At 37.6% G+C, this 27,437-nt stretch overlaps 1 protein-coding gene and 1 long non-coding RNA gene across 5 annotated transcripts in view; one reads left to right on the forward strand and one right to left on the reverse strand.

Annotated features, from left to right (window-relative positions):
- FGF14 (fibroblast growth factor 14) overlaps positions 1–27,437 on the forward strand; it is a 382,652-nt gene that overhangs the window by 67,620 nt on the left and 287,595 nt on the right. The gene's annotated exons all lie outside the window — the stretch shown is intronic.
- On the reverse strand, positions 14,543–20,553 carry LOC149920099 (uncharacterized). Its single transcript, XR_016465808.1, has 3 exons — positions 20,503–20,553; positions 17,987–18,096; positions 14,543–16,367 (listed from the first exon to the last, which is right to left on the reverse strand). It is a non-coding gene; the product is annotated as an uncharacterized LOC149920099 (long non-coding RNA).

Below are 27,437 nucleotides of genomic sequence, written 5' to 3' on the forward strand. Positions count from 1 at the left end.
TATGAGCTACTTCAAGGTGAGCTTCTATCACATCAGACCACCATGGCACCTTCTGAACAGCTATACAGTGTCTGAAAGTACTTGAATTCCCTGATACTGCTGACAAATACTGTCTCTGTTTTGCTGTCAAGAAGAACTACACCTGAATTGCTGTGCAATAATTCTTGTCTACTGTGGATCCATTATAGCTTACAGACTTGTAAGAGGATCACTTAGACTTAACAGGAACTGTTAATACACTTATACACAGATATCAGTTTGCTTGATTTTTCTGTTAAATCCTCTGCTTTAGTCAGGTGAAGATTATGAGTATTATTGTTGGAATTAGGTAAACTTTTACTGGATCAGAATTTGATCCCTATGTATGTGTGAGGCTCACAGTTAGAAACAGCATTTTGTGAGTCTACCCACTCTCACTGACTACAACGAGAAAAGAACAGATAAGGAACTTCAAGCAACAGACTTTCTCTAATCTGATACAGTTTGTGTATAATTTGATTTTATTCTGACTCAAAGAAAAGATGATTTAAAAAAATTATCTTTACAGAAACCAGATCAGCTGCTTTATGTCTTGAAGACTATGCATTTAAATAATTTAATAGCCTGAAAGCTGCAAATGTAGGTCTCTTGATGTGCTCAATATGAAGGAGAAAAGAAGAAAAAACACCATGGGAGATACCTCCCTACAGGGGCCATTGTCACCAGCTGAGTATCTCTGACTATGGAGGATACCCTAGATTTTGAAGACTTAGTCTTAGCAAGACTATTGCAGTGTATTTGAAACCCTAACTAGCTGTTTCAGCAGGAGCCCTAAATAACTTCAGTCCAGGTCTGCCCACTTCGGTTACATTTGGTGCATTAAATAAGCAAAATGAGAACCAAGCAAAAAACCTTTTCAAGAAGATATCAGTTTCTCTCCAGTCAAATCTGTTTGCGTACAAGTTTCTCAACCCTCCCACATAGTTTGGCAGCATATTGAAAGAGTTTGGACTCATTTCTTGTGGTGCAGAACTGAATTTAATCTTCTTCTTCTGTCATGGCGTCCCCTTTGTTATGAGGCAAAATACTACCTTCCTTCCTATTCTGTCTGTACTCAGGGTCTGCATCCTCAAAATATTGACTTTTTAATATATGACTATATAAAAAGTCTATGTGACTTTTTGATACGCTAATGATACATGTATAACTAAAAAGAGAAACTAGGGGTTTGGGTATGGTTCATTATCCACTTTATTTGGATTAGCTTCTCCACATCATTTATGCCTGTTAACAACAGGGCACTTGGACTTGCTTTTCCTCAGGGTCCTTGCATGGGGGATATATTACTGCCCATCTGAGCAGGATTTGGATGCATGAAACCCAGGCTATTACAATCTTGGGGAACAGAGTAAGTGCCAAAACTCATGAGTGTACAAAACTCAAGGAAAAATCACACCACGTGGTGATTGTTATTAATGTCTTTTGGTGCTGTCTGTACTTCACAGAGTGAAGTGTCTCCAGAAAGGTGACCAAGATTTTTTTTGGAGGGGATAGTAAATGGAAGCTTAATCTGAGTGAGGATGTAGCAGATAAGCAGTGAGAGTGCCCAGAAACTTTGGTGATTTAGCAGAGCAGGCGTGCCACGAGAATTTGGCAAGTTCTAGTGCAATGCACAAAGGTTCCCTCTGAACTGTGATGCTGAGGAGACACTGTGGGTTTCTGGGATTTTACTGCAAGCAAGATATCTGGGATGGAGTTACTCCTGAGGTCCTGGTAGATGAAAAACTAACATGAGCCAACAGTGTGTACTTGCAGTCTGGATGGCCAGTGGTATCCTGGACTGCATCAGAAGAGAGGTGGCCAGCAGGGCAAGGGAGGTGATTGTCCCATGATTGTCCCTCTATACTCTACACCTGTGAGGCCCCATCTGGGGTACTGCATCCAGGCCTGGGGCTCCAATGCAGGAAGGATGTTGAGCTTTTTGAAAGGGTCCAGAGGAGGGCCATGAAGATGATCAGAAGGCTTGAGTACCTCTCCTATGAACAGACTGAAGGAATTGGGCTTGTTCTGTCTGGAAAAGAGAAAGCTGTGGGAAGACCTCATTATGGCTTTCCAGTATCTAAAGGGAGATTATAAACTGGAGAGAAATCAACATTTTACATGGGTAGATAGTGATAGAACAAGGGGGAAAAAAAAGGGAAATGGTTTTAAGCTAAGGAGGGAAGAGAGAGCAGGGAAGATGTAGATTAGAAGTCAGGTATGCTTTTCACTGAAAGGGTGCTGAGGTGCTGGAACGTTGTCCATAGAGGCTGTGGATGCCCCGTTCCTGGAGATGTTCAAAGCCAGTTTAGATGAGCTAATCTGATCTAGTACTTGATCTAGTGGCTGGCAACCTTGCCTGTGGTGGGAGGGTTGGAACCTGATGATCCTTGAGGTCCTTTCCAACCTAAGGCATTATATGGAAGTTAATGTAGTAACATACCATTCTCTCTACAACTAGAGATTCTTTCTTCATCAGTCTGGAACTTCAGAGAAATTAGTTTGTTTTGTGTGTGGCTTTGTTTGTTTGGTCATTCTAGAAGCCCAGAAAAACCCTTTTCTCCCCACCGGGAGAATCTCTTATCCTCTAATAACCTCAGAACTGACAATTTGTGGCTAACTTCCTGATGACTCTAGCATGCTTTGAGAAGACAGAATTTCCTAATGAAGTTTATCTCCAAAGGCAGTTTTTCTCAAATATTTTTGCCCACCTATGCCTGCCTCTCTTGATCTACTGAAAAACAGCAAGTGGATTTCACTATCTAGATGGCAGGCTTGAAATCTCTCAAGTTGATGCTGTTGCAGTTGAAAAGCCCCTGCCTGCTCTAGGCTCCAACATCTCTGTGGTTCCCAGTGACTCCTGATTGATGCTCCTGCTCTTTAATATGTCTCTGCTCTCTCTTCCAGGTTATGGATATGGCTGCTAGTTGGATGGTTTTGCTCAGAGGTATGGCTATAAAGGGTAAAATATTTTACAGAATTGTGATTCTTTGCTTTCAAAGTGAATTGTCCAGATGGTGTCTCAGTATTCTTCATCACCTTCAGGAAAGTATCTCTGCAGCCACTGAGTTAAACTACTACTTTAAATACACAAGTCAGTTTTTTACTTGAATTTTGTTAGATAATGAGGAAAATACAGCTTCTAACATTGAATTCACTTGGTAGCATATGCAGGTTTTCTGCGCTCTTAGGGGAAGTTACAGGACAGGCTCAAATTGAATATTAGATCATCTGATCTGGCCTTATTTCTTTGACAAATTGTTTCACCCACAAGCCAAACCAGCGTCAGGAAAAGGATACGTCCAGAGTTCATATGTGATTGCTCTATTGATTTAGACTTGGTAATTCATTTACAAGAGCCTGGGCCTTTCAAGTATGTTAGCCTTCACTTACATATAGTATTCAGTACATTCCCAGCTGCTTGTCCAAGTGAGAATTGCATATTAAATCAACAACAACAGAGTTAGAGATGAACATTTTCAAAAAATAGATTAAAACAGAAGGCAAATGTGCAGGGCTGAGATACCAGATCTGGCTGCTGTTTCATGATGATTTACACAGTTGTGTGTTTTCTTTTTAACTTCTATCATACTGAAACAATATCAAGTGTTTTCCCTGAACACATAAGAGAATCATAAGAAAACATTTCTTAAGCAGAATGCTAAAATTTACTTCCTCCTTCAAGAAAACAGTATCTCTGACTTGATCTTTTCAGGCACAATTTATTGAGATAAATTTACTCATTACTTGGTTTTCTTATTGGAATTTTTGTATTTCTTTCACTGTGGATCTCCATTTTTTTGGTGGTTTGTTATTGTTTTTAAGAGTTTGATTCAATAAAAAGACAAATCAATTCTCTGATTCATGTTTCATACTCAAAACAGTTCAGGATAATCTGAGACACTGTGAACATCAGAGTTTGTACGTGTAGGGGAACAGTTAGGTCAGGGCCTGAACTGATGATTGAGCACCTGGTAAAGGGGGGGATGACTGGCCCAGGAAGCACAGGCGCAAACAATTTACATGTGCTCCCCACTTGACTGGAAAGAGCCCCCCCCTCTCACCCCGGGCTCATTTAAGGGCTAGCCTCTAAAGGGAGGCCATCTTCTGGATAAAGGCTTCTTCCTTGGAAGTAGCGTTCCTCAGTCAGGTCTTGATTGCTGGCTGGTTGAGTCAACCTTTTTTCCTGGATTTGATTACTTGTGTTCCTGATGATAGTTTGCCTGCTATCACAAAGAACTTGTCATAAGCAGTTTCACTGTTTCATAGGTCTGTAGGACAAACAGTATGATTTAGTATAGGTACTCACATCTGGAAATTCTAAGGCAAGAGATGAGGATGACAAATATACTGAATAACAAAGTGCATTTCAAAAGAATACAGAAGTGACAATTACTCATGTGTCTTGTTCCTTGCGTGAGGCTACTACCAATCTCTCAACAAAAAGCAAGATAAAAATAATAAGTGGGAAATATTCTGAGACCTTGTTTGAAGCATTGTACTCCAAACAAATGGCCATAAATAACAAAATATAAACATCAAATTATATGCTGTAGTACAAAAACAGCCCTAGTTATTTTATCTCCCAGGAAGTATGGTCTGAGTGGATGTTTTCCTGCCACATGGCGTGTTACAAATGAAACCACACTTTCCTTTAATCTTCTTTTAGTCTGGATATGCTCTAATGTTCAGCTTCTTTCTTGTCTTCTTCTTGTTTAAAAAAAAATAAAAAATCTTGGTTTGCTAATGCTTCAAAATGAGACTGTTTCGGTTGTGCAATGATCAGCATTAACTGGATGTGCCCAGATCTTGTGAGCACGCAGTCAGGGCCAGTACTACACAGGGATTTGGGTTTGCCTTTAGTTTATTGAGGCACCTGAAGCAACTGCTCTTATCCGGTAAACAATTCAAGTTTTCACTCAAAACAAAGGAAGCATAGATGTAAGATCGGATTCTGTAATTAGTATACTTAAATCACATCCTTTCTTTCACATAGTCTTTTTCTTCATCATTTCCTTCAAGATAAAGGAATGTCCATTTTTAAAAATACAGCCTCCATTTTTTTTTTTTTTTAAGTTTAGTCTACTGGGGAATGTTGTTAGCTTGATTGATATTACTTCTCTTGTGCTTAGTTCTTTCTTGTAATCTGCCAGGCTTCACTTTTCCTATCTATCTTCTTTGATGATGTTTTCATGAAAGTCTTCTGTTTACAAGAGTCTCCATTTGTTAGCATTGTCTCCTCTGTCTCAGATTTCATATGAAAATGGAAATAAAATTATAGTAGATATATCAGGCTGTTCTTGCAGTTGAAGTATTAAGCCATAGTTTTACAAAGATATAAAAAGAGAGTTCATAAAATCAGGATTCACACCTTCATAATACAGTGTTCATATGGCCACACAGTAATTATATTTTATGAACTCCACCAAATCAAACTGTGAACGTGTCTTACATTTCTGCAGATTCTATTACCACCTGTAGTTTTTCAAACAGAGAAACCTAATAAATTATCAGCATAGGGATTCAGGCAGTAATAGAAAGAGAGAGACTGTGGAATCCATGCCTTTCATTGCAACACTACAAATATCTGGTAAAAGAGTTTTACCACCAACCTACTGCAGAGCTGGGCTTTTCCTGGAGTTAGCCTTTGTGCAAGAAGTTGATGTTATTGACTGGTCTAATGACAGACCTGAACTGGCTAAAATGATGGGATTTTGTTCCCTGGATGTGCTTCAAATTCACCTAGATTCACCTAGATGCTGTCTTGGGCACCAGAGTGTGCAGCAGTCTTGCCTTGTCTTCTTAAATTTGTATGAGCATAAGATGCAGGCTTCAGAATTACCTAGACTGCCACTCAAAGTATTGCTCTTTTTTTTTCCCCCCAGTGACCTTTTTCAGCCTTATCTCTTATCTATGTTGTTTTCCCAGTGTAAGACCTCAGATTGTCTGTACTACAGTAACCCTTGGGATAGACTGACACAGCTTTGTGAGGACTCACTCTGCTTCCAGTTGCAATCAATCCCACTAATTCAAATAATTTATTTTCTTGCCAACACCAGACGATGAGTTGCTGAAGCCAAAACAACAGCAAATTATAGTGGAGTGAAGACTAACGCAAGTGCTAGGTAAAGTTGCAGATCAATGCCTGAATCAATTTTAATCTTATTTCACTATTACATATAGGTACGCACATATACAAGTATACACATGTAAACTCACTAAATATATACCCTAATATTTTGGATTTACTGTCAATGATGGATTATGATTTTATGTTATGATACTAGTTAGTTCGGTCTGCAGTTTTATTCAAGAGTCCTTTTGTAGAGACTAGGAGAATATAGGTTGTTGTATGAACATAAAATACAAACTGTCAATACTTAGATGACTAATAAAACTTATTTTAGGGTAAACAGAATAATTGATACAAGGGAAAAAATAAAAAGAAAATTCATACACTTATCCTGCTGCTGGCTTCTTGCCTTTATCTTTGCTATGAATTGTTAGATGTAATTTGCAAGTATTTTTTAATTTTAAATTACTTTACAGCCTGCTGTCAGGCAGTCAAGAATGCTATACAGGTATCTATGTACAATAATGAATATTTTTCCTTGTGACATAATCCCTTGCATTCTGTCTTAGAGTATCTGATTCAGTATCCCAGGATACTGATGTTACAGAGGGAGGTCATTGAAGTAATCACAAATCATGTGGAAGGAAAGTGAGACTTCCTCATTACATGAAGTTAATAAAAATAACTTGATTTTCATGAATATCTGCATCATATTTTAATTGTTTGCTGAACAACTTGTGCAAATGCATACTAAAAATGCAAGATTTGATATCCAACTTACCGATGCAACAGAAGACCAAGATTGGCTTTTCCTGGGAATTTTTAAGGACTCTTAGAGTATCAGTAGCTTTTGTATCTCTGTTGTAATATTAAGTAGTGATCTGAAACATAAAAGGAAATTGGGTACTCTGGATTCCTGCTACTTGCCATCTTTTCAAAACATTCATCTAGCTTTGATTATTTTATGTTGCAGGTGGAGGACACAATCATAATAGATACAGCTAACCCTAAATTAACCTTGAACTGATTTGTCAAGGGGTTACAAAACCAGAGGTTTCAGCATTTGCTACACAACACAACAACAACCATATTCAAGTATTTTAGAACTACCAGCATAATTCAAGTAGTCCACTCAGCTATGCTTCTGCCTGTGTCTCATGCATGTGCCCAGGAACAATTGCTTAAGCTTTCCTTGATATTATCTATTACTGGATGAATTAATTATCAAGTGTCAATTTGTGCAGTTGGTTCTCATTAACCACAAGTTGAACATGCAGAACTTTCTATTCTAGCTTGACAATTCTCCTGGCTTTTGTGTGGGAATTTCCATTCAGTTATCAGCGATCATTAGTGCATAAACTTCCCAGTCTGTTTGAATGAAACTGGAGAACCTGACCATATACATTTAAAAGAATAAAAGACAAGGTGATGAGACTGTAAAACTGAGATTTTAAAATTTCATTCTCTTCCCTCTTTCCTCTGTGTGCTTTTATACCTCCTCAAGAAACACATACATTGTCTTCAGAATTATACACACCTTGGTGACTTTATCATTTGAAAAAGAAGTATATTCCACAATCTCTTCCCCTTGTCCAGATTCCTGTGTATTCTGCCTTACTGACTTCAAAAGCTGAAAAAAAAAAAAAAAAAAAAAAAAAAAAGATTAGTGGCCCATACGTCCTCTTTGCAGATACCGTGTCAGGAATGGAAAAGTTTTTGTATCCATTATTCCACCTGACCTTCAATTGGATCAGAGATCCCTTGAAATCACCTTTAAGGAAAGAAAATTGGTTTGGTTAGACTTGCATTATGTGGTTTAAGCCTAGCAATTAAAAAAACGTGTTACGTGTTGTATAGTTGCTATGGAATGAACAATTCCATTTCTTCTTGAGATGGAAAAAAATCAAGGTAATTCCTCTGGATTAAGAACTTTGTCAGTATTAGTCTGTCCTGTGTTACCTATCTGGATAGTATGCACTTGTGAGACCTAATGCAATTTCTGTGTTTTATATCTTGCAAAACTGAGTAAACTCAGATGGCTGTTACTTAGAGGATATGATGACATTGTGATCTCTACCATTTGGCCTGTAGAGGCACTTCAAGACCCTTAGAGTTTCAGCCTCGTAATAGTTTTTGAACTGAATGTAGTGTAGCAGGGTTTTTGATGTTGAATTTGCTGTTGTAGTAGTATATAGAGCAGTGCTCAGCAGATTATCAATATTCAATATTCTCCTGTATCAACATGCAGCATTATCTGTAGTGGACAACTTTGTCCATTGTCTTTTCAGAATACACAGATCTGCTTCCTGCTGAAGAACTGGATAATTTGTTTAGTTACTTTTGGGCTCAAGCAACAAAAAATTCTAGCTTCAAGATAAAAGGAAATTTAACTCTTGTTTGCTTTGCATTGGCACTTTAAAACATTATGTCATTTACATTAATGGGACATTTTGTGATGCTAGTTAACATTCAGAAATAGTCTAGTTTATATTTCAGCTCCTTGACTGCATCTGGGTTGGGTGATGAAAAGCTTTTTGCAGCAGGACACATTTGGGCAGTCTTTAAGCTGCATAATCAAGTGTAAGTACCTAATTAATGTTCATTGTTCTCTGAGAAGATTGATAGAGCTCACTGACCTGAATGCCCACTTTGTAATTAGGAAGATGTTAAAATGACAAGCCTCCAGAAGAAGACCTGACAGATTCCAGTAGTCTAATAGGGCTGCCTTTCTTTGGAAAAGGATTGAGCATGAACTGTTTTATCTCCAGGTTTGATTGCAGTATGCATCTGGGAAGGATGACTATGAATACTGACTGAAATATTATTTTAGCATTTCAGAGTCTTTTAAAAACAGAAAATATGAATCAGCAAGAATTTTAACTTTTATTTCCAAACAGAAAATCCTTTCTTTCATGGCCTTTTTGAATCTTGAATGCTCCTTTTATCTTCCTCAATGCCACTATCTGTTCTTGTATCATAATAGGTAGCAAAACTCCTATTACTGTTCTAGCCTCTGTAACCTAACTGCCTGCTGCATGTCTCTCCCATGTTATCTCTAATAAGAAAGCCAGACTTGTTTTGGCATCTGTGTTAAAGTGAGGAGTGTATAACACTAGTACATCCGGCAAGTCATATGGATGCCTTGTTTGATCACATCAATCGCTGACTTTGTGGCTGAGACTTTTTAATGATAGTACTGAGAGCATTATAGGAATCTGACTGAAATAGAAAAGGCTGGCCCCAAAAGAAGGATGTCAAAATCTAGATGTGTCTCAAGCAGATTTCAGAAGCCAGTGCAATAAACTGCAATGTGGAAATTTTGCTCATCTGCTCCCTAACCCTGGAAGAGCAGCATGACTCCTGCTATCTTTGACTATAAAATTCCCCAGGCATCTGAAAACTAACTTCTGTCAGCTATATTCTGTTTTCCATGCCAAGAGGTCCTGAAAGTAAAAGGCAGTTGCTGATGGGCAGTGTATTTTTCTCAACTAACTTTGGATCTCTGCTCTGGATCTCTAGATGTAAGACTTTGTATCATTGTTCTTTTCCATAGCATCTAAATTATTATTTTAAGGCATAGGCAGCACAAGAAGATTCCTTTGGGTGTATGCTACTGGATGTTTTGTTGTCTCCATCCCCAATCCCTGAATCATATCTCTGTGTCTTCCACCCAGAGGAAAGTTCCAGAAGAAATGCATCCAGGTCTTCCTTTGTTATGTTTGACTGGACAGTGTGGAAGCTCCAGGGTTCTTCACCTGATTGTAGCCACACAGCATCTGTATTTTTTTCTTATGTTTCAAGCTTTTAGATCACAATACTTGATGTGAGATAGGGTAGCTGCTGCATGTTAGAAGATGATGGGAATTGTGGATGCCAAGAATGCATGCATGTGTGGGTGTGGATGTTCCAAGCTGAACATTCGAACTACCAAGCAGAAGCCTACTACTTGCTACCTGCAACCAGTATCGGTTGCTTGTAAACTTTGATCACACCTGGACTAAACAAAAGCAACAACTCTCCAATTTAGAGAGACATGAGCCAGAAACAGCACTGAGGTAACTGCTCACATGCTTTGCTTCTGCACATAGACAATTTAGATTGAGAAAGTTGGGGGCATGAGATACTGGAAAGGAGGGCTGATGTCAGTAAGGATGGCTTCTGGGAAAAAAAAAACAAAAACAAAAACAAAAAAACAACACAAAAGCAAATCAGAAAAAGAAAACCATGAAGAATCAGTCTAAGAAAGAAGAAGGGAGCTTGAAAGGATAGGAAAACATTTTGTCTATAAGGAAGATCCTGAAAGTGATCCTGGATGCCACAGGTCTTGACAAAAGGCTGTGTGGAGATGAATGCCGAAGGACACCCAGGTGTCTTGGCCTGTAAAAACCAAGGCTGGTCACAGAGAGCAGTAACACAGCTGGAACTTGCTTGACTTGCTGCCTGACAGTTCTGGGCCAGCACTGACATCCCTGAAAGAACTCATGACCTGAGCACTTGCAGGAGCAAGCGAATGGGTGATTGAGGTAATTCAGCAGGGTAAGACTCTTATCTCACTTGCACTTAAGTAAATCCCAGTATGTACACCTGGTCTGGGTTGTCATTTCCTGTTTCCCCTGTGACATTTTGACTCATGAATCCTGAGGCTGCCGTGGTCCCAGTGGCTTGGGTAGCCTTACAATTGTGCAACTCTACCTTCCCTTAGGGAACAGAAATGTCCAAAGGATTTTTGACCGCATCCATTCTCTCTCCATCCTGCCTCAGCAAAGCCTACAGATATTTCAGGCCAGGAACTCATATGAAGTTAGCATTTTCTACTAAAACTGGGTCTTTGGAAGGGCTTATAATTATCTAACTGAATGATGCGACCTGAACTCTTGTAAGACAGATGGTTTTAAATATAAAAATATCCTGACTGTGGATATGTAATATATTTTTGACTTATTTCTCCTCTTCTCTGCATAGTGAATTACAAGTATTTAAGGTATGCAGATTCCTCATTACCACTGTGGCATGGTATTTTCATATTCCTCACCTGTTTTTCCTTCCCTCCAATTTTAATATCCCAGCTTTCTATGTCTTATCTACATTTCCTTTTCACTGTTGTACTGTATGTTCAGCTCATCAGTACATTTCCTTTTCCCTCACTGCTCAAAGAGGTTTCATCAGTGCAAGTTCATTGCTGTGGAAGCATCTTTCCAATGTTCATGTACATTTCATCACAAGGAATTATAAGCAGCAAAATTTAGTGTACCATTAAAGGAAGAAAGGCCTTTATTATCTTTAGTTGAGGAAAACCTTAAGCAACAAATTCAATTTAGACATAATAATCTCATTAGTTCTACTTAGGTCGTTTCAGTTTATTTGTAGTTAAGGTTTCCTGACTGAGATGCATCTAGTAGAAGTCACAGAGCCAGTTAACACAGGAGAGTGTTGGTACTGAGTAGTGTTTTTGTACCAAAATGAGAAGAGAAAAAGGCCATATGGGACACAGCTAGTAATACCACTGGAGGTACTTCTGGCACAGGAAGTGTACATGTGCTGGAATTAGGTCATGCTCCTCGTCCAGTTTCTTGCACAAAATTGTCTGACCCTGGCACTTGCCCCAGTGCACCTGAGGGAGAGCGATCTGGCCCAGCATCTGTCATCAGTGTTATATCTCGAAATGGAGATTTATGATAGTCTGTGGAAAAATCAGTGCTTCAAGCAAATCTGCCATGGGCTGCAGTACTCTCCCTTAGGGCGTCTGTGATTCTTGAAACACTCTTGGTTGCTTCTGAGTAAAACAGGGAACTGGAAGTGTTTGGTTTTTTTAAAAAAGGAAAAAAAAAACCAAAAACCTAACAGTTCTTACAGGTCTACCTAAAACAGAATATTCTGAGAAGATATATCCCTATAAAGCCCAAGCTATATACCTCAGTTCTGACTGACAGAGACTTTAGGGATGTTTGCAGCTTTTTCTCCAGCACAGACCACAGCATACCATCTAAAATTATCTGGCTATTTCTATAGTTCCTTGTCATTGCAAAACCCTTAGATGTTGCCTACATGTCAAACTCTTCTACTACCTACGTGTAAATAATGACTGCTCAACCTCCTAGGAGGTTGGTTTTGCTTGTTTTTACTTATGAATAAAATGGCAAGCAACTGCCTTGTGAAGCTTTTCTTGTATCTTGAAGATGATGCTCTTCCTTCCCAACACAAAGGTGCACAGAACTAGAAGAAACCTTATCAGAAACAGTAACAATTTAATCATGTGAATGAATGCTTGTAAATGCATAGATGTATCTGTCAGTACCCAAAAGATGATAATCTGTTGCCAAGGTCTTTGGGTATTTTTGGTGTCAGCCATTCTAAGTGCAAAATATTCCTGATGAACTGTGTATATCCCCCATTAAGGCTAAGGAGGACGCCAGTGGAATTTTAACAAATAGACAACTGAGCAGACTGCAAGCTGTACTGATTCAATGTAGGGTGTGTACATGGCATGTGACATACACTTGCCTGATATCCTCTATCCTCAGTCAGTATGTTGTACTGGGGTTTGAAAATTAGATTCTAGAGTTTTCATGATTGATAAAATTTATACTGCTGGCAGAGGCAAATGTTGCAAGTTCCTGCTGAATTCCTGTGCAGAGATTTATCTCCATGTTCTATTAGTAATGCTGTAATCTAGAATTAGGCAGATGTCAATGCTTTAACTGTATAAAAGTTTTTCAACTTCTGTTGCTGTTCTTATTGCATCGTAATGTAACATTTATCCTATTTATTGCTCAAATGATCCTGTGTCCTGCTGTAAAACTGCATGTTCCTCTATAATAGAAAGCCCTTGTGGGCCTGGTGGGAATGATGCAGGTAAAGAACTTCTTTTTCTTACAAAAGGAAGCTTCTGTGCAGGGGAATGGAGGAAAAGCAAATGATTGTGGAATTTAGCATTATACACCACTTTAATGTTAGATACATGTCAGTGAGTTGATAACAGCAGTATGTTACACTCTTTGAAGATGATTAAATGAATGCCTTCTCTGTCTGATGAACAGCTTAATGCTAGAAATAACTTAGGAAGCTCTTTTATTTCAGCCTGCTGTAAAGAGTGGCAGTGTTTTAAGTAGTGCAGTATGTTCTGTGAGTTTGGTGCAGTGCAGCAAGCTTGTATAATATTAGCATCATCTTGATGTTACATTTGGATCTTAACTTCGAGAAATGGAAAGCATCCAGTGTTTGCCTTTCTTTTCTGCCTCTCTTCCCCACTTCTTCTGTTTCTTTTTTTGTTGTTGTTGTTGTTTTTTTGTTGTTGTTTTTTTGTTTTGTTTTTTGAAATAAATTATAGCTCAGTGGATGAGTTCCAGTACAGTGTTGCTAACAGCAAGCCCACCACTTGCTGGGGTTTTATTTTTCATTAAGACAGATTTAGACTCCTCAAACTTTCTACTTACTCTGGCAAGCCCTGGATCTAAGCCTTTTCTTGCCTCCATGTAGGTAGGAAATAAACTACAGAGGTGCTGCTAAGCATTTCTCAATTTTACTTTGGTTGTAAAAAAAAAAACAGACCCATTCATAGCTGAGCATTAAAAAAAAAATTAAAAAAAATCCCTAGAGCTGTTGGTCATTTTGAGACTAATATTTAATACTTTGTTTTCCCCCAAATTTTCAGAAACATACAGGAAATACATCTTCCTTTCACTACCAGGTTTGTTGTTTACTCACTCACATCTGTATCCAAATGTTAAGAATTCATGATCACTTCCTTGAGTTCCAGAACCATAGGTTCTTTTAGAAGAGCAGAAATCATGAGCTACTTACTGCTTTTAAGGCTCTTCCTGCAGTGAAGGTGTGTGTGTTTTTCCAGGCCCTTTTCTGCTTAGTCTCATAGTAATCTTTTCTGCTTACTCATAAAGGGACAATCTAATTTAGAAGCCTACTTCTCCTGAAAGATAATTTTTTTTATCTGCCAATTTTAGCCTCATTTTTTTTTTTTTTTGGAATGAAGTCATCTTTTTCACAACCGGGGCCTAAAAATGATGAATGATTTCATTTATTTATCCAGGCAGAATAATGTTTTCTCCCTTTTGTGATTTTTAGATATTAGGCTTATTTCAAAATGAATTCACCTAAAATACAGAAAAGTTATTTCTCTCACTTTGATCAACTTCTTTTTTTGAGTATTAATTAAACTGTATCTTTCAGATATAAGTATACTTCGGCAGACTAAATTGGTTTATGGCTGTAACACACATCATTATAGTTGCTAGGCTGTTTGTGTGTGGTTTGAGTATCCTGCAACCCTCAAGAAGAATAAAAGTAATGCAGTAATTCATAATTTTATGACAAAAATATTGGTTAGTAATCATAAGTTTCTGATGCTTTCAAAAAAGAAATGTTTTTGCAATTTGTCTTTCCCATAATATCTACTAGTGGTTAAAACAAGACAGGAAAAAGAATAATGGTCCAGGCGAGTTCATTTTGTACTTGAAATATGTTAATACATAACATACATAAAAGTGTACCACAAAGCAACATCTTGTCAGTCTGCTCTCTCTTGTTTTCTTCCATCTTCTCACTTCCTAGTGGGGACTATTTCATATCCTACTCTTTTTCTTTCAGCTTCCTGAACCCAACTACTACCTGCAGAAGAAGCAGCTTCTGATTCAGTTCTATGTTATGTAATTCCTGCTAAAGGAGGGAAGTTCTTAAATGAGAGTTGTAAATTAGCTTTCCAACAGAAAATGAGTCTAGGTGCTGGATGTTGGACTAAAATCTGATGATGCAGACATCTGGGCTAAGGCAGGAGGAAGAATTAAAACTGGTTTTCTTTTTCTGAACTCATTCTACTGTCACCACTGCACACATGAGCTTTTTCTCCTTTTTGCCTCCTACTGTGCTCACCATCCTCCTTCTTCAACTTTTATTTTTATCCTTCAATAAATTTATGAAAAATAGAATCAGAAAACTTAAATTTATGTTTTGTTCACTAAAGCTCTGGCTGCCATGTACAGGAAGTGTAGCATAGCTTTTCTTCAAGGGCATTGCATGCAGTGGTATAGAAGAAAAAAATCCCCTTAAATTCTAAAAGACTTCTACTCTCTATTTGATAGCTTCCTATTCTTGAAGTTTTCCATGAAGCCTTTTTTTTTTTTTTTTAAGAGAGGCCTCATCTCCCAGTATTTTTAACACTGAATGTAAAGGATGATGAATTTAATGACAGCCACTGCCCAGATGGTCTCCCTGTTCTGTTAACAAAGACTTTTTTTTAATTGACACTACATGTTCTCCATAGAATGAAAGCTGAAATCTTTCTTTAGATAGGATGATGCAAAACCCAAGTGAAAATAAGTGTTTCTTTATATACTTCTCAAATACAATAGCAGATCAAAGGATAGATTAGGATGGAGCCTAGAAATCCTAATACATCTATAAAAATGCCATAGTCCCATCTTTAGCAGGACTTCAACTCAGAAATAGCTACCAACAGTTACAGAGCAATTTTGTGCTGAAAAGAGGGCTACAGGAAAGAAATAACATCTGTTTCATGTTCAGAAAACTGAAATATTAGTAGCAAGAGATAGAATGGAATTGGAAATAGCTGGCATCTGTTATCAAGATTTGTTACTCAAAATGCCATTTTCGAGGGTATTTTGCTCCTTTGTTTAGTGGGGAGAGTCCAGCTGATTAGTTACAAACCCAAAAAGTGAGCGTGAGTACAAACAGTATCACTCTGCAGTTTGGAAATATGAAGTTTAAAGGCAACGGTAAAAAGCTGTGAAAGTTCCATCAGGTGTTATCCTAAATAATTGTGATTTCCAGAGACTGAATTATTTTCCTTCTCAATCTCTGCACTTCTCAGTAGTATTATTAATCTATTTCTTTCTCTTAAAAAAATTTAATTTCCTTTGATGAAAAAGCATTTTATCCACATTACGTAAGGAAATGGCAGACATTTAGTAGTCCAGAAGCCTTTGGAACACCTAATGTTTAAGCATCTTTTCACCTGATGCTCTGTTTTACTGCTCTTTTTTTTTTCTCTTTTGCGCATAGAAAAGACTCAATGGCCCATGATAATCAGATTATAGCACAGTGAGATGATTTTAAGAATAAAACCTTTGATATGATCTAAGCCATCAAGACATGATAGAAAAGCTAGACATCTTTCTGGCCTTGTTATGACTATTCTCCTTCAGGTCTTCCTCTTCAACAAACTTGCTAGTAGTTCATTGTTAAAAATGGGGCCTTAGGTCTTCATATTTTCAATACTTTATGAAATCCATCCTTCATTTTCTTCCTAAAAAAGAGAAACTTTAATCATAAGGAGCACAAATTTTCTCAGGTATTTGTCCAATAAGTCGTTGGAAGGCACAATCTATCAAATCCTCGTTGAACAGCCCAAAGCAAAGTACAGAAGGCTTTCTGCCTGTGTTTTACACAGCCATATTATCTACCTGAAATAAAGATCAGAGATATGAATTTGCAGATGGAGCTTCTAATTATTATGCCAGTAGGGTGATGGAAAGTAAGGGATTAAACAAAGGAGAGGGTCTCTAGTGATTTGGAAAACAGTGAAACCCCAAATGGCATTCAACTGAAAAACTGCAGTGACTACTTTGCTCTGAAATGTGATATATTTGTAAAACAATGGGACAATTCCTTTCAGCAAAGTCTGGATGTTCCTTCATCAGTGTCACTGGGAAATTTTCATCCTATCTCAACACAGGAATATGGGCAGATAATTTGTATTCTGGCACTGATTTTTTTTTTTTTTTTTTGAGTCTCTAAGGAGATGTTGGTAAAAAAGGGTGTCAAAGTGGTAAGTAGACTAGGTACCCCAAAGAGTCAGGACTGAATATAAGTCTTATAGAACAGAGGTGAAAGACAGCTTCTAAACATTCATTCCCTTCCAAACTAGTCCCAGTTTTAGAGGTTGAATGACCTCATAAAAAAGACTAAGTTGCCAAGAAGAAGTGTGTAATTCCCCAAATTGGACTTCTGATTTTATTTTTTTTAATTGACCAAACATTCTTTCTCTTCTCAAGAGAACTTCACCTTTTGAGGTTGAACAGAATATTTAATCTGGAATAAATACAGGGTTATGTGTTGCATAGTTAATTTCCAGAACTGAATTAGTAAAACCCTAAAAAAAAAAGCATGAATTTCTTAAATTCATTGGCAAATGACACGTAAAGAATTCCAGAGTAACTGTTAGTAGATTACATAGTTCAATATTACTCTGAAAGGATGCAGAATCTTAGCTCTACAGTACATAAGCAATAGGAGAAAAACCACCTAAAATGATTTTCCAACATTTTAATATTATAACTATATTTTAAATTACTCTCTATGTATGTATTCAGTGCTGCCATGATGGTAGCGTCCCGTTGGTGAGTCAAAGTGCAGTGTCTGCAGAGAACAGCAGTAATTGTCATAAGGCTCCTTGTTATCCAAATTACTTATATACCATGAAATTTGCTCTCACCTCCAACATCATCTCTACAGCCTGCATTTGAAGATGTATATAAATACTTTACAAGTGGTCTAAGTTGCTTTCAACTTTGTATGATAATTAGCAATTTGAGTATCTTCCCAGGGATGACAAAGATAAAGAAGCTGTTAATATCATAATACTAATATCTGTTTCAGTCACAGTATGTTTAAAGTTTTTAGGAAGCAGTTTGAAAGCTAATAAAAATAAGATTTTATTCATGGTAAAGTTTGTGACAGTCACGTGAACAGTGAATTATAGCAAGATATTCTGAAAGTACAGATAAATAAAATCTTCTGTGGAAATGTTTCATTAGAAAGCAGCATGACACTGTGAAGATTTATTTCTACAGTGTATCAGTAGCTAAATACCTTTTCACTCTAATTTTAACAAGTATATTTACCTTAACTTAGTGTAGCTATTACCTTGTTGATCTCAGATGACAATTCTAGAGTTACGAAGCTCAGTCCAGTCTTGAAAACAGCAGTGGAAAGATCACATTGTTCAAAGGGAAATGGATGGATTGCAGAACTTGCTGTAAATTGATTGTATTTAGTCTGAGCTCCCAATTAAAATAAAGTTCAGCTTTTTTTTACATCCAGAGATTTGTGAATAAAGAAAGATGTGTTCAAATGTATTAAAACTGATAAGTGCTACTGTGAATTCAGATTGGATTTTTTTAATAATTGAACAGTACATATGGAGGCAGTGCAAGTGTACATTTCAGGAAAAAAAAAAAACATGTTATATGGTATTTTGTGAGAAGACTTCCATCTCATTGTCTCTTTTCCATCCAGGAAACATAGTGCCTTAGTTTTACCCATTATCAGAATAAACAAACATTAATGGTTAATTATTAAGCTGGGTAAAATCCAATAATCAATGGATAAGTCTCCCTCAGTGCTGAGTAGCCATGAGAAACATCTACTGGTAAAAACAAAAACTGATGTTTAAAACCAAACATTAGTATTTTCTTGCTTTAGTAGAAATGAAACTAAACTATGAACTAATGGAATCTGTCAAATATACAACAGGTTGTTGATGGCAAAAGGAACAAAAGAACCCCTTTTAAGTAAGCCCTCATTTGCTTCATAGCATTTTAAAACCAGACAATGTAAAAGTTGGCTTCACAAATAAGTTTGTTTTTGAGATGACACTAAGTTGAAACGCATCTTTTCGTAAGCTGCTTCATTTAACCTCAAGAAGGGCTGCTTCAAATGCCATACTTAATTATGCTGGGCTGCAACAAAGGTGGATGTTGGTACAGCAGTGGAGGCTGAACCTTCCCACCAATACAGTTACTTTGTTTGCCATACAGCAGATGGCAGCAGAGGGGCAGTCGCACAGATTGGGATCTGATATGGAAGTGCGTACGAAGTAAATAAGAATTGAATTCTCATATGTAGGAAAAATGGCACCCATTGACATTCATTGATGCTTGTGCATGTTTCTGATACCAGTACATGCAAGTACAGTAATGCATATCAGTAGTGGTGATAGTGGCAGTGGTTCACTTTGAGGAGTGGAGGTTTTGATGCTGGCTCTTGTTCTTTGCTGGGGAAAATGCACAGGCAATGGTGGTGGCCATACTGAAAATGCATGTTTTGTAGCTGAGAGTTTGCTCAAACAGTGTTATTGCTCTTTGTATCTGTTTCAGTTTCCATGGAAATAAATAGGAGACATTACTTCTGGAGCAACCTATGCACTATTTTGCTAACAGATTAATAATTTGTGACTCTTTTCTGAAGAGATGTAGTGCTAATTTACTTCTTGTAGCAGTACTGTTTAATTAGGCAGTCACCTTTGTGCCTGCACACAATGCTGTCACTTTTTCTCAGCAATGGGTTCATTTAAAGGAGTGCAAAATAAAAACTTGAAGTAACAAAACAAAGTAGTTCTAAAATACAGCTGAGGTCTATTTATAGAGTTTATTGATATTAGTGTATCTACACTGAGAGAGAATGTTCCAAATATATTCCTATGCAGAGCATAAAAAGTTTTTCAAATTTAAAGTTACTTAACCAGATAATCCTTTTATGACCTGTAAACTCATGAAAAGCTTCATATTTAAGTCTGACTGGATTTTTCTTACTTTGCTTGCATTAATATCTTTTTTCCTTTAAAATTCTTACTGTAATCCCTAAGATGACTTTGAAGGATAAACCAATGTTTATTCTCACAAGAATATGGGAATTCTGAATAGACTTTAACATCAAGAAAAATAGATGAGTCAGTCTACATATACACACTCATATAAAGTCATGGGGAAGGGGTGACACTTAACATCATCAGTTTCCTGTAAAAGGCTTGAGCCTCTAAACTAATCTGCACCATTCAGGACTTCCTGGGGTAATTTTTGAAGTAAACTCAACAGTAGGGGAGCTTTTCTTGAGGAAATAAGTGTCTTTGGTAACACCTTAATTTTTTGGTGTATAGAAAAAAGTCATAGAAACTTCAGTAAGAGCAATAAATATTCAAAATTCCAAAGTGTGGCCTGAAATAGGTTTTGAAGTACATAGTACAGATGAGTTCAAAGTTAAGGAACATTTCTGAACCCTTGGTTCAGAAGTAAGAGAAGTTATAACCACACAATGCTTAAACATTTATGGATTTATAAGCAATGAAAAATACCCCAGAATTATTTTTCATATTCTTTGTTTAAAAAATTTGAAGTCAATTTCAAACAGCAGCAACAATGAAGAACCCACAAAAAACAAACAAACAAAACAAAACAAAAAAAACTCGGAAGCAAACCAAAATGCCAGAACAAACATACAAAAAAGGAAATTTGTTGTGAAAATACTATGCTTACAATTCTTATTTTTTGCAACTTCCCTTCCACTTATTTATCATGTGGTGTGTAACAATTGGGCAGATCAATATAACAGGAGGACTAGCACAGTAGAAAAACACTATAAAGGAATGGAAAAAGCTTGTTTACCTGTATCAGAAGATTCCAGGTTTTCAGGGGAAAGCACTACCAGGGAAAAATTTCCAAGAAAAGACCCTTTCCCCCTTCCAGTCAGCCCTTAAATGACGTTTAAGAGAGGTGCAGCCAGGCTCCACCCCTTCATGTTGCATGTGTGAGTTGCCTTCAGCTGTGCTCCATGGGCTGACCTGGTCCTTTCCCCAGGCGATCAATCAGGGGTTCAGGCTGTGACTCAACAGTTCCCATACATGGTATTTTCAAGATTTTTATCACTATCACAAAGACTAATTTATATATATATATATGTATATATATGTATTACAATTTTTTAATTTCAACGAACTTTTATGATTCCTAAATTAAAAAAAAAAAAAAAAAAAAAAGACTTTTTATAAAGTAACGAGTGATTGCATCCCTTGTTTGATGGCTTACTATGGCATTCCTGTCTTTAGGATTTGTCACAGTCTGTGACAACGGAGGAGTATGTTCTTTCTATGTTCTTATATTTTACTTTTTTTTTTTTTTTATTAAGGATGAAAAAAATTGTGACCATTTAAAAATAAATTGTTCATTCAATTACCTATCTCACTGAAGTGTACTCTTCTGTTTGGTACTTCAGTAATGTCAGCTTTGCAAAGCTTAAATCTTAGTACGATATGTCCTAGTTATTGGCCAAATTAATCTAGTGCTCCATGTAATTAAAAGATTAGTGCAAATTAGATATTGACAGGGACAATTGACCTATGTGCAGACAATCCCAAAAGCTGGATACCCAAAATTTTCAGAGGAATTCAGTGTGTGTAATTAGCACCGCGTGAACTGCCTCTATGAAGTACTGTATAAAAAATAATTCTTTTGTAACTAAGAATTGTTTAGAGCACTTTAGTACTCAAACTTCATAGTATTTTAAGCCTGTACAAGGAAAAGTAGAAGGAATGTGATAATTGACCTCAGTTAGACCTGTTGACACAATTAAAAAGAATTAAAATGACATTTGGAAGTGAATAATCTCTTTAGGAAAGTTTAGTTTTCACTTTTGTAAGTAAAATAAGTGTCATATGAAAAGAAAGTTAACACTGAACATGCATATTTGGTACAATAGAAAAGTTATGTATATTTTTGATAAAAAAATTGTTTTTTTAAATTTTGTAACCATTTGGTGGCAAACACCCCATTCCTGGAGGTGTCAGTGTTCAAGGCCAGGCCGGGTGAGGCCCTGGTCATCCTGATTTAGTGCCTGATGTAATGGTTGACAACCATGCCTATGGCAGGGAGTTGGAACTTAATCTTTGAGAACCCTACCAACACAAGCCATTCTATGATACTATGAAATTAACTTACTTAAAACTATTGGCTAACACTGATTACTAGCACAAATCAGAGGGCAGAGCATAGGAATGAGAGATATGTAAATGCTCTTTAGTATACATTATAATGCCAGTTTGGGTTTTCTCTATGATATCAACCTGTGATGATTTCTTCTAGGAATAAACAGGCTGTGTGCCTTGTTTAAAAACTTATTAGTTGAAATAGTATTTTGAATTAATTTGGTTGTATATTTGGAACTTGAAACCTTTGCAGGAGTTTCTTACTTTGACTTCCCAGTTTGTTGCATTGCAATACAGACATATAAGCCACACATTAACCATGCTAGTCCTTTCCCAGGCAGGCAATACAACACGATCCACCCTGGGCCAGCAACTTTTAGCTCGCATCTAAAAGCATAAAGTATATCAGTAGGATGCTCTCACATTCATTTCACAAGAAGTGTTTGAAGCTATATGACAAGTGGAATCAAGTCCTGCTCGCTGGAAGGTATTCTTGGCATCTGAAGCTGAAATACTCTTTGTTGCACTTGAAAGTGAACAGCTGAACACTTCAGAGCTCAGACATGGGGTTTCTAGTGGTCGTCTTTCATTTTTTGCCCCATGTGTACAGCTTCACAACATGAATCAGAGAGGGATGCTTTAGAATAGGCTTCTGCTGGTTCCCATTTATTTATTTATTCACTTATGTATTTTGCAAAGCTCCATTTCATTTGTACAAAGCAGATAAAATTAATTATACTGTACTGCAGATAATAGTGCATAAAGGTCATCCTTTGAATTGTGTTTTTCTTTGGTATCTTTTTTGTGCTTTGAAGATAATGTTGTGATGTTGTTGGTACACTGTGGAGTGTGCTTATTTCCCCTGGGGAGCAGATTCAGAAAACAAATAATAGTTATAGAATAGTGCAGCATAGCTCTTCTGCAGTGTTTATCCATCCTTTAAATGTCTTTACTGTTATAGGAGTGCCTGATGACAGTGCAGGGGTTCTTCAGTTTGCTAATGCAAAGACACCAGTTTGGGGACTGTGAAGGAGATCCATCTGTGAGAAGAAGAATGTGTAGGGTAGGAGGTCATTAAATTATTCAAAATGGTTTGCTGCCATGGTGACTTTCTACAAGCTCCTTCCTGTGCGATCTCCTTGCTCCTCATGTCCAGTGCCGGGCAAAGAATGTCAATTCCAGATGACTTTGTTCTTATGGGAAGGTGTTTTATTTATCAGTCCTTTTCCCATACACAGTGCAGGAATGTAAATGAGGTTACTTGGGAGAAATGTGTTAGATCTCATGTTCCTTTGGACAAGTGCTATGGGCTTACTAATGGTCACAGAGCATATGGTTCAGCTTTTCCACCTTAAGCTGTGAAACAAATATGTCATGCAGTCAATGAAGATGCAGATAGAAGACAGAGTGCATTTGACGCTTATTTTGGAAGAGACTTAATCTTTTTCTAATCTCTGTAGTTGTCAAATGATGTAACTGGCTGGGTACTACCATCATGTTCTGTCATGCAGTGGGCCTGTGTGTGTCTAGTGCTGGAGGCAGCATGATGGGCCAAAGCACTAGGAGCAGGGATGTGCACACCTGCCTGAGCACACATTCAGGGCTGTGTGGCCTTGTTGCTTTCTCTGTTGCCTGCAAAGCAGCTGGGTGGGAGTGAATTGCCAGGACTGTGGCACTGATGGGAGTAGAAGGTAACGAGTGAGGAAATGAAGGAACAATTCTGTTGGTATATCAGCCCAACATTTGAACAGTGTAGTTGTGAATAAGGGTCCTTATACAGAAGTTAAAAGAAAAGAAAACGCTATTCACTGCTCAAATTTCAACCGGTGTTGTTAATGGGATATTTCTCTCTTGGAATATATATGCTATATATAAGCATTATAAGAAATACTCTATTTTCCATTATGAATGAGCCTTACAAAGGTCACAGATATTAAATGTGAAAATGTTTAGAATAGATTTGGGTCATCTGCACCCAGGAAAGGATGCAGTATATCAAAAGTACCTAAAATAAGCAACAGCATAGTCTGAACCACCTCTGATGCCTTTGATAATTACCATGTGATCCTTGGCTATTGATAGAAGAGTTTCAAAGGTGATACAATCTCAAGGAGGTTTTTAGTGCTGATGAGATCACTCATAATCAGAAAGTGCTTCATCACGATGCTAAGAAGCCAGTTGAGGGAAATGTTTTGGGAAAGCCAGTGATACACAAAAAGCCTCAAAGAAATGGTGTCAGTCTCGTGTTACTTGTGCCATTCGATGGATTCTCACTTTTCTTCTGGAAATAGCTATTCATACTAAGCTATATTTGTTTTGTTAAATGTTTGTGTTGTGCAGTAGGACTCAGTCTTGAAGAGCTTAAGTAAAGGTTTTGTGGAATCACATGTGGAAGCTCAGAAAAATTCTCATTCCTACTGTTTTCACTGAAAGAATGATTATTATATAATGATAAATTTCAAAGAGAAAAAAAAAAAAACAACAGATAGTGAACTGCTTAATCCCTAAATTTATTAGGGATTAAAGAAGAATCAGCTTATTTTGAATGTGATTGCCTTCCTGACAGATTAAGGTGTAAAGGAGAAGCATGTGTGCTGTGAGTGCCCCTTCAATTTTGGGAAGCATCTGGCACTTGTCACACCGGTTACTTAACCTAACAGCAATAAAAGCCATTATATAATTCCGAGATTCTGTCAACGAGTTTTCAGAGGTCCAATAAACCAACTGTGGATATCCAAGGCAACTATTCTGAAACAGTACATTTAAGAGTCCGGGCTTACGCTTTATTTTCCTTGTAATCAATTTTACAGTACGATCTCCTTTTCTCTGGTTAGCTACTCTATGTCTGGAGGATCTGTAGGATACATTCTTCTTCATCAACAAACCCTATAACTTATACTATATAGGGAAACTTTCTAATCAAAGACAATGCCTAAAAACATATTCTCTGTCAATTTAGAAGAAATTTAAAAAAACAGTTACCATATAATGGTTCTACTCAGTGCTGAGACACCAAAGTGACTGAGATTTGCAAATGGGAGCCAGCTGCTTAACCTTTGATTTCAAAGGCAGCCAGGCACAAATCTGTCTTGGAGGATCTGGGCCTTGTTGTAGAGGGGGATCAAAGGGCAAAATACTCCATTGATCCAAATGTTTTCTCTCATCAGTGACTTTCAGTGTTGCTGTGCATCCTTTGAGAGTGTGCTGGAGTGTGTTCACTCATATGACTGCAGTATCTGATCTCATTTTTCTAATGAAAGCTGGAGGTGAATGAAGGCACACCACCTTCTGTAGTACCTTAGAGTAGATCACATTTGGGCAAAATTTCATTGTTTTATACCCAATAATTCTTGAGTCAAAAGAGAGAGAGTAGGAACACAGTATGTTCAGGCCTATTCAACAACACAGGAAGCTGAACTGTTTCCAGAGTGCTTGCTTTGTCTGTTGGCAGACTCTCTGAGACAGGACATTATGAGAAGATACCTCTCTTCCTCCACCACCTCTCATCTCCAGTCCTTTATGCAGCGTATTCTGTACTCTTTTGTTTTCTTAACAAAGGCCTGTTCCTCAGAGTTGCTGGGAGTGGGGTGGTGAGTCTGCATTCAGGAGTTTCTTCCTCAGAAGGATATGCGGGAGGCGTGAATATTAAAAACAAGATGACTCATATGATTGCTGTAGAACAGGAGGCTGTAGGTCTCTCACAGATGACCTGTGTCTCATCATCCAGCAGGGAAGAAAGTAAAACCTTGGGACTCATACAGATCCACATAAGTTGTCCCTGGAGGAGGAATCAGAGGCAGAAAGCTCATCCCCACAGCCTTTGTGCCTGGAAGTGTTCTCCTTGTGGCAAAGCACAGTATCAAACACTGGGCTCCCTTCTCTAGAGCAGTGACGGTTTTTGTGTGTTTCCTGCTAAATCAGAGAGTATGCCTTGTCACCTTTTTTTAGCCATACAGCGTGAATGAGTACTGAGGTTAACAAGGTGGGTTAGGGCTGGGAATATTTTCTTTACATCAGCACAAGATGGGCAGATCCGGTAGTGGGAGGAAATATGCTGTGAAACCTACCTTATCTCTACCAGTCATGCATATCTGCTGATGCTTTAGTAAGGCATCTGGCTTGTACATACCTAATCACTTTATGCAGCATCCTGGGCAATATATCTCTTACTGCTGTGAGCTCTGCTCTTCCACCGTAGCACAGAAAATGCTGAAATCCAGGAGCTGAAGCAACCAGACCTTTCTTGAGGTGGCCACAAATAGAAACAAACCTCTTTATGTTATTTCTGGACACTAATAATTCCAATCTGAACTCCTTTGCAGTCTGTTCTTTGATAACAGTGCCACGTTGCATCCTTGAGAATGTCTCTTTTCCTTATTTCTGAACATGCTTGGCAGTTGTTCCTGTTCTTATATAGAGGCAGGGAGAGTGTCTGCATCCAGGCATGCTATGATGAGAGCAGAGGGCTCATAAATTCCTCATTTCCTTTAGGGCTTATAAGGCTGATGTAGCCTTTTTTCTGAACTCAGGAGACAACATCACCTGATCTAGCACAACAGCTTTTGTCAGTACCATCATATCAGCAAACTTTGTCCCTTATCCTTAATTCTAACCACAGATTTACTTCTCAGTGAAGCCTTAGATGCTGCAGTTTTCTCCTAAAAGCATTTGTCTCAGCTAGCTAAGGCAATGCTGAATATTTTAGGTTCTGGGAGACTTTTGTGGTTTTCTGCCTATTTACACAAGTGCTGTGACACTGCCTGACCTAATCTCTTTCAAATACATATCCAGTCCTTCACTGTTTAGCCTTGAAAAATCAGGATCACTCTGTTAGATTGTATAACTCATAGAGAAATTTTAAGATATAAAGAAGGACTTTTTTTCTGAAGTACTTCACAAGAAGACATGATTCACAAACCTTCCTGTGAAATCAATGGCAAAGTCATGTAAAGGTGGATGTGCATTTGGAAGATGTTTCTAAGGAACTATTGAAGTTTGATGTTGGAAGTGATCTAAACTTAACAAATACATGTAATAGACTTTACATTTTGTGTAATTGGGGTACTTGCTGAGAATTAGACAGCTAATAGGGAGAGAATTAAGGCATAATGTAGATTTCAGTATGTTTAACCTGACAGAGACCATTCAGTTTCTGTGTAATACTAACATTAACAAGCTGATGGAAGTGCTACATGGAGGCATGCTGTCCAAGTTTTCCTACTACAGTTACGCATATTGACAATTGTTATATGTAAGTGATAGTGCTTACATAGTCACTGTATTGAGAGCATCTGCCGTCTATTCTGAGGAGCAGAGAGGTGGAAAAGTGGTGGACTTAGCGAGAAGAAGTTAATATGTGCCCTTGCAGAACACTGCTCTTCCATGGAGTTGCTCTTCCCTACAGCTTAGTACTCTTCTGTAGCTCAGTTATACTCCTTTCTAATGGAACAGAAGAACTAGATCTGTTTGGTCAAGGGAGACAGATCTGAGTTTTGATTACTGTAATGGGAGGATGTCATAAAAAAATGATTTCTCTCTATTTTTGCCTCACTCTTTTCAAATTCAGATGGTACTTACCATCTCTTGTAAAGAGATCCATACTGCATGTGGTGGCAGTCA

This window comes from Phasianus colchicus, chromosome 1, assembly GCF_987193195.1.
Source record: "Phasianus colchicus chromosome 1, bPhaCol1.hap1.1, whole genome shotgun sequence".
Classification (NCBI taxonomy): domain Eukaryota; kingdom Metazoa; phylum Chordata; class Aves; order Galliformes; family Phasianidae; genus Phasianus; species Phasianus colchicus.